At 54.9% G+C, this 7389-nt stretch overlaps 1 non-coding gene across 1 annotated transcript; it reads right to left on the reverse strand.

Moving 5' to 3' along the window:
• Positions 1–7116: 7116 nt before the first annotated feature.
• Trnaw-cca (transfer RNA tryptophan (anticodon CCA)) lies at positions 7117–7188 on the reverse strand. Its single transcript has one exon. It is a non-coding gene; the product is annotated as a tRNA-Trp (tRNA).
• Positions 7189–7389: the final 201 nt, after the last annotated feature.

A 7389-nucleotide genomic window follows, 5' to 3' on the forward strand; every position in this document is an offset into this window, starting at 1 on the left:
GAACAGTCGAAACAATGGACTGCACCCGGAGAACCTGCTCCGAAGAAGACGAAGACTGTGACGAAGACTCCGGAACGGTGATGGCCACCATTTTCTGGGATTCTCAAGGTGTGATCTTCGTCGACTACCTTGAGAAGGGCAAAACGGTGACAGGACGCTACTGCGCCGAATTAATGGGCCGATTCCACGCCGAATTGCGAAAAAAACGGGCACATTTGGTGAAGAAAAAGGTGCTCTTCCACCATGACAACGCGCCAGCCCACACTTGCGCCGTTGCCACGGTCAAGTTGGTCGAACTGGGCTACGAAGTGGTGTCCCATCCAGCGTATTCTCCAGATTTGGCCCCGAGTGATTTCTTCTTGTTTCCCAACTTGAAAAAGTCACTCGCCGGACAAAAATTTGAGTCGAATGAAGAAGTTATCGCTGCTCCAGAAGCCTACTTTGCAACTCAGGAGAAAAAGTATTTTTATGACGGGATCAATAAGTTGGAGGATTGCTGGGTCAAGTGTATAGAGTTGGAAGGGGACTATGAAGAGAAGTAAATCGACACCATTCCAAAATTTTCGTTTTTCTTTTGAAGGCTAAGTACTTATCGGACCACCCTCGTAATCATGACATGCGTGAAATGTACGACATGATTTACATGCCATGCTCATGGCGCACTCGTGGCCGTTTCGCTAGATTGATATGCACCAAAATTGGTATTGCGCGATGTGACTGTATGAAGAACATGAATAACAGGTGATAACATGAAAACTATGACGTGCACGCCATGTATGTCACGACTTACATGCCACGCTCATGGTGCATTCGCGGCCGTTTCGATAGCTTGATATACACTAAAACTGGTATTGCGCGATGAGACTCTATGATGAACATTAGTGACAGGGTGGTAACATGAACAACCATAACATTCATGTCATGTATGGCATGATTTACATGATCTACTCATGATGCACTCGCGGCATTTCGCTCCTTTGATATACACCAAAATTGGTATTGCGTGATGTGACTGTATGACGAACATAAATGAGAGGTCTTAACATGCGAATCACGTTATGCATGTCATGTACGGTATGATTTACATGCCACTGTCATGGTGCGCTTCCGGCCGTTTTGTTAACGTGATATATACCAAAATTGGTATGGCATGACACGAGTGCGTGATGAAAATAAACGACAGGTCATGCATTTATATACCAGAATATGCGTTTCATTGGCATGGTGTACACTAGATTGTGCATGCATGCGTGCATGGCAAACATGCGATATATGGTGGACTAGATGCCATGGCATGAATGATTTCATTTGGCTCAAAGACAAACAAGGCGATGTATGCAGCTCTTTGCTGGCTGCTTCGCATTACATCGATTCCCACAGTGCGTGGGATCTGCCGAATTTTTTTCTTCAGCTTCGCGCCTAAGCCTCTCAATTCTTTTCTTCCTCAATTAGCTCTGACACTCTGAGAGCTCGTCGTCGTCTGCCTCAAGGTTCTCAGTAGCCTCGATAATCTCTGGCTTTCTCATTTGTTCTCGAACATCCAAACCCAAACTTTTAGCTAACTCTAGCAAAAGCGGTTTTTTCAGTGCCTTCAGATTCATGGTTGCTGCAAGTGCTGCTAACTTCACTACTACTAAGACGCTACGTTCCCATGCACAGGTCAACGTAGAGTAGTTACCCAAAATTACCACCTTTCGTACAAAACTCGAGACAAAGCCTGGTAAAATCTCAGTGAAGAAAAGTCAAGCACTCACCACACCCTGCAGCCATGATCTCGGCGGAGACGATCCCGATGCTGGCACGAGCTTGTTGCGACTTGTCGTGAGCAGAATCCCGTCGCTGCCATCCAGTTGATACGACCGAGTATTTGGATCCATCCCACCGCTGCCACCAGTTGATACGACCGAGTATTTGGATTCATCCCACCGCTGCCACCAGTTGTTACGAGCTGCGTCCTTGGCCGATGCGGACCCAGGGTACCGCAGGCCCAGGGATGTCCAGAACAGCAGGAAGCCGAGGCAGAGAGACCGGCGTTGAGGAAAACTTAACAGACGTTTATTTACATCATAGAGGACAGGATCATCAGAACGACATCTAGTCCGATCGATCCGTGCCGAGCAGACGCTCGGCTGCTTCTTAAATACGCTTCATTTCCTAGATAAGCAAACTCCTTAATTGGAAATGTCCAATCACAAACGTGCATGCCTTTGAAGCTCCATAACCAGCAGACGTCCAATCACAAACGTTCATGCCTTTGGATGGTCCGTCTCTTCGACACATTGGCCACCGCACCCAGGATAGAAATGCCAGGGACCAGTGCACTCTCACTCTCCACGTCCGACCAGTTTGGATGAAAGGGGGAGGGGGGCAATGCCACCTCGGGGAACTGATAATCCTTTTACGAACAAAGGCACCAGCTTTAGCCAAAGCAAGCTCGTTGCAAACACGTGTTCCACGGAAGAGATCCGCGCGTAGCTGCCAGCTTGACGCCGAAGCGCTCAGTTCTAGGAAAATACAGCAGGTGTAGGTGTCTAATCCGTTCTCCGAAGTGAGGGGGGGGTCCAAGAAGCGGAAAGACTCGCTTGGGGACAGCTGGCCCAAGACCCCCGCATCTGCTTTGTAACAACCTCCGCGCAGTGCGCCAGCGTGCACAGAGGCGGGCACTGCGCTATTCAGTCCCCGGTGCCTGGACAGAGTACAACCGACTGAACGCTGTGCGCCGACGCCACGCGCAACAACTGCGCGACCGCCGCTGGTCGAGCGTGTGCTCCTCCCTCCGCGACCCACGCAGGCGCCGCCGAGGCTCGCACATCATGAGAGTTATGCTCAACCCGAAGGTGTCTCGCTTCCCCGTTCTCGCCATCGCGGTGGCGCGTGGAATTACGGAGTTGGAGCTCGCAGAGTTCATCGCCTCATCCTTCGAGCTCCCTCCTGCTGCTGCCCAGATTCTGCTCACACCTTAAACCACACAGCCCCACCCCTCCCGCCACCCGAACCTGCTCTTGCGGCTGCCATCCGCTAACTTTGCGAGAGCGATTTCACCCTGTCCGAGCTGCAGCGGGTAATTCAAAGGAAGCGAACACGCAGCGCTCCTGGTGCGGATGGCATCACACACCAGCTCCTGAAGAACTTGGACTCACCCCAGCTCCCTCTCTTGTTAGAGGCATACAACTGAGTTTTCGCTGGTGGAGGCCTTCCGGATCAGTGGCAGTCTGCTGTGGTTGTGCCGGTCCTTAAGCGAGGCAAGCCGTCCCGTGAACTCAGATCGTATCAGCCCATCTCTCTGACAGCCGTGGCTGGGAAAACGTTAGAGGGAATGGCCCTTCACCGGCTTCGATGGCTCGCGGCGGCTCGCGGCGTCTTTGCGTCCGAACAGTGTGGCTTTCGACCTGGTCGCGCAACAGCTGACTGCCTCGTTGCCGTCGTCAGCACCCTTGAACAGGCCCTGCACTATGGGGAGATGGCAATCCTGCTCCTACTTGAGGTTCAGTCGGCTTTCGACTCGCTCCCCCACGCGTCCATCATCAGTGATGTGCGCGCACTCGGTGTTGAGGGCAGACTCTTGAACTATCTGCAAGCCTTCCTGACTGACCGGACGTTTTGTGCGCGCGTGGGGAGAGCGACAAGCTCGCCGCGCTCCGTCCACTCTGGTGTACCACAGGGAAGTGTCCTAAGCCCGTTTCTGTTCAACCTGGCGCTCGCGCCACTCGTGAAGCGCCTCCCAGAAACGGCTGACCTGCCTGTGCGCGCGGTGATCTATGCCGACGACGTCTCGCTGTACGTGCGGGGCCCAACTTGCAAGTGCAGTGCTGTGCGAGAACGCATCCAGACAGCTCTCGAGCGCGTCGCTGCCTTTTTGGAGGGCATCGGCCTGGCGCTCTCTCCAACGAAGACTGAGGCGCTCGTGGTTCACCCCAGGGCTTCTCCGCGCCGCCATCTCCCGTGTCTACAGCTGCACGGTGCGCCGATCGGCTGGCAAAGCTGTGTGCGCTACCTCGGGCTCACGATCGACAACCGGCCACGGTGGCTGCCCGCTGTGAAGCGCATTCGCCAGGCCGCCCGTCGTGTCGAGACCTGTGTGCGCCGACTCCTCGCCCGTGGTGACGGCTGCCCCCCCCCCCCCCCCGCCTATGCTTGCAGCATCTACGAGGCAATCGCTCTTTCGGGAGTGCATTACACCATTCCACTGTGCAGTGTGCGGGAGGTGCAGCGGCGCGCCTTGGAGCGGGATTACCTTCGTGTGATCCGCATGTGCCACGGTCTTCCCCGCAGCTCTCGTGTGGCAGAAACACTTGCGGAAGTTCGCGCGTGGCCTGCGTCATTAACATCCGACATGCGCGCCCTCTGCCACGTGGAGCGCCTTCACCGAGCCGCGGATGCCAACCCCCTACTCACTAGACTGCGTGCAGTGCCCAATTCGCGCGTCGTCCGAATCCTCGACATCTACGACAGTGTGGTGGTTGACGAACCGACGCACCCTGCACGCTGGCCCGCCCGTCATTGTCGCGAGCCTCTGCCAGTTTCCCTCGAGCTCCCTGGTGTCGGCTCCAAGCGCAACACCCTTCGCTGTGCCATCGCGCAGCAAGCCTCAGCACGGATGCACGAGGACTTCGCCGGCAGGATCCACGTCTTCTCCGAGGGCTCTGTCCTACAGGACCACTCCGCTGCTGCAGCCTGCGTCGCCCCCGAGCTCGGCACTGAACTCCAGCGACGCCTGAGCTACTGTGCTTCTTCCACCACAGCCGAACTGGTGGGTCTGCAGCTGGCTGCTGATCTCCTTCGCGACTCGCCGGCTGTCACGAGCGCAGTTATTTTCTGCGACTCTAAACCAGCCCTGCGCCAGCTCGCGAAGGAGGACTCCGGCGCACCACTTGCACAGCGCGTTGCCCAGAGTCTCCTGGCACTTCAGGAGAGTGGTTGCGACGTTGTCTTGCAGTGGCTGCCATCCAACGTCGGCATCGCAGGCAACGAGGCGGCGGACGAGCTCGCAAAGCGAGCACACTCCGCCGCGACTCCGCTGAGGCATTCCGCCACGTCGTTTGACTCGTAGCTCTGAGAACCGGTTCTGTGTGGCCCGCGGAGAGCAAATATCGTCTCCGCGGTGCGGCTGCACCGAACTGTGTCGATTGTGGTGCGGTGGAAACAGTGAACCATCTGTTCTGTGAGTGCCCTGCACTTGACGACGCACGGAAGCGGCTCGTCTCGGAGTACCGCCTCTTCGGACTGCCCAGTGCGATCCTGCAGGACTTCCTGTACGAGGATCGCCATCGTGCTGCCCTTAAGGCCCTAGTCCACTTCCCTGAGGACGCGAACCTGATCGAGCATGTTTTCTAGTCGCTCGATACGGTGAACTAGCGCCCTCCTCCTGCCTCTTCGCGAGCTACAACCTTTCTAATCTTTTTTTCTTTTTCATTTTTTTCTTCCTTTTTCTTTTCCCCTTTATCCTATTTTCTTCTTTACCCTCACTCACTCTTTCAATCCCATAACCCGCGAGTGTTTCGGTTAAGGTGTCCTCATTGAGAGACAGTTTCGTGCACTTCTACCCCTCTTTCCTACCGTCTTCCTCCTTTTCATTTAAAGAAATAAAGAATTACTCATCGCCCATCGGTGTTCTTCAGAGAAAAGCCAAGTACAGCAGATCGGCCAGCCACACACGAAAAAAGGGCGTTCACCTTCAGCCCCGGCGATTTCTTAACAAATAGTATACAGCCGGCCGATGTGCCCGCTGCGTGGCTGACTACAGTAAAAAAAACGATACGTGAAACGTTGCACCATGCTGCCGGTCTCCTCTTCGCCATCGACTTTAGTTTCCTGCACCGCTAGGACGTCTATGTCACGTTCCGTTAAGAGTCGATAAAGCTGGCTTTGCTTTCTTTTCTCAGGAGAACGACACCTTTTCTGGTGCCTTCTCCTGACGCCGCTCTAGGCAGGGCCTCTATTACCGTATCGCTCCCCGGAGACCCTGACGAGTTACCTACGGCATCTAGGCCCCCGGCACACCCTCATTCGGGGCGTCATCGCCGGTAAGCGCCGACGTGTCCAGTGGCCTCGTCTGCCTTCTCGCGTCTTCCGTACCCTCGCGGCCTCCTCAGCCTCGGCGACGTCCATGAGAACCTCGTTGTCATCCGCCTTTGGCTGCCCAGTCGCCGACGCCCAGGTACAGACGCAGTCTGCGTCCGCGTGTCCATAGCGCCGGCACTTCGAACACCAAAGCACCCTGCATTCACGACGAACGTGCCCCGTTCCATGGCAGCGCAGGCACTGCATAGCTCACCCGGGTACCACCACGAGGGCCAACTCGCCGGCGACTCTAACCTGATGTGGCGGGTCGTCCACCTTGAGTCCAGGCTTCAACTTGAGAAGTGCGCTCCTCGTGGTTGAGCCCTTTTCCCGCATGCCCTAGACGCGCCAACGCTCACGCGTCACCTCGGTGACGTTTCCGAACACTGCGAACGCTGTCCGGATGTCTTCGTCCTGCACACCGTAGAATAGCCAATGCAGGCAAAGTTTGACCTGCTGGTCTTTGGGGACGAAAATGACACACCAACGTTCTTTCACCTTGAGATCCTTCAAGGCGGCGAGTTTCATTGTGGCTTCTCCGGTGTTGAGGGTCACCGCCCAGACCTGGTTAATCTGGTACGCCCCCAACGCCAACACGTCGGCGAGCACACCAGCAGTGACAAGGGCGTCTCGAAAGTCCTCGACCCTGTAGGGCCTGTCTCAAACGTCTCCGTGCAAGAACAATGTGTTCTGAACAATACGCCCGGTAGGCAAAGTAGGCAGCACAATTCCGTAGTCCTTATCTTCGTCGACGGTGATCCTGATACCGCGGCCGCCACGGGCCGCTATCGCCGCTCCATCGGAGCCGTTCATTCCGCGACCGTTCGCTCGCGCGTCCCGAAGTAGAATGGTCACCGAGTCACGATAGACGGCCTATGTTTGAGACTAGCCGGGTTCTCCAAAAGGACATTGATCGGCAGGTGCGAACGATGGTGATTTATTATGAACTCCAAGCGATCGTATATCCAGGGATACCGAAAAGGAACTTCTCCTAATTGGAGTAGAGGCTATAGACGTAGTCGTAATTTCCGTATAAAAGAACAAAAGAAGCAATTTTGACCCGGACGTGATTCGAACACGCAACCTTCTGATCTGGAGTCAGACGCGCTACCGTTCTGCCACCGAGTCACGACAGACGGCCTATGTTTGAGACTAGACGGGTTCTCCAAAAGGACATTGATCGGCAGGCGCGAACGATGCTGATTTATTATGAACTCCAAGCGATGGTATATCCAGGGATACCGAAAAGGTACTTCTCTTAATTGGAGTTGAGGCTATTGACGTAGTCGTAATTTTCGTATAAAAGAAAAAAAAACAATTTTGACCCGG

This window comes from Rhipicephalus sanguineus, chromosome 6 (assembly GCF_013339695.2).
Source record: "Rhipicephalus sanguineus isolate Rsan-2018 chromosome 6, BIME_Rsan_1.4, whole genome shotgun sequence".
Classification (NCBI taxonomy): domain Eukaryota; kingdom Metazoa; phylum Arthropoda; class Arachnida; order Ixodida; family Ixodidae; genus Rhipicephalus; species Rhipicephalus sanguineus.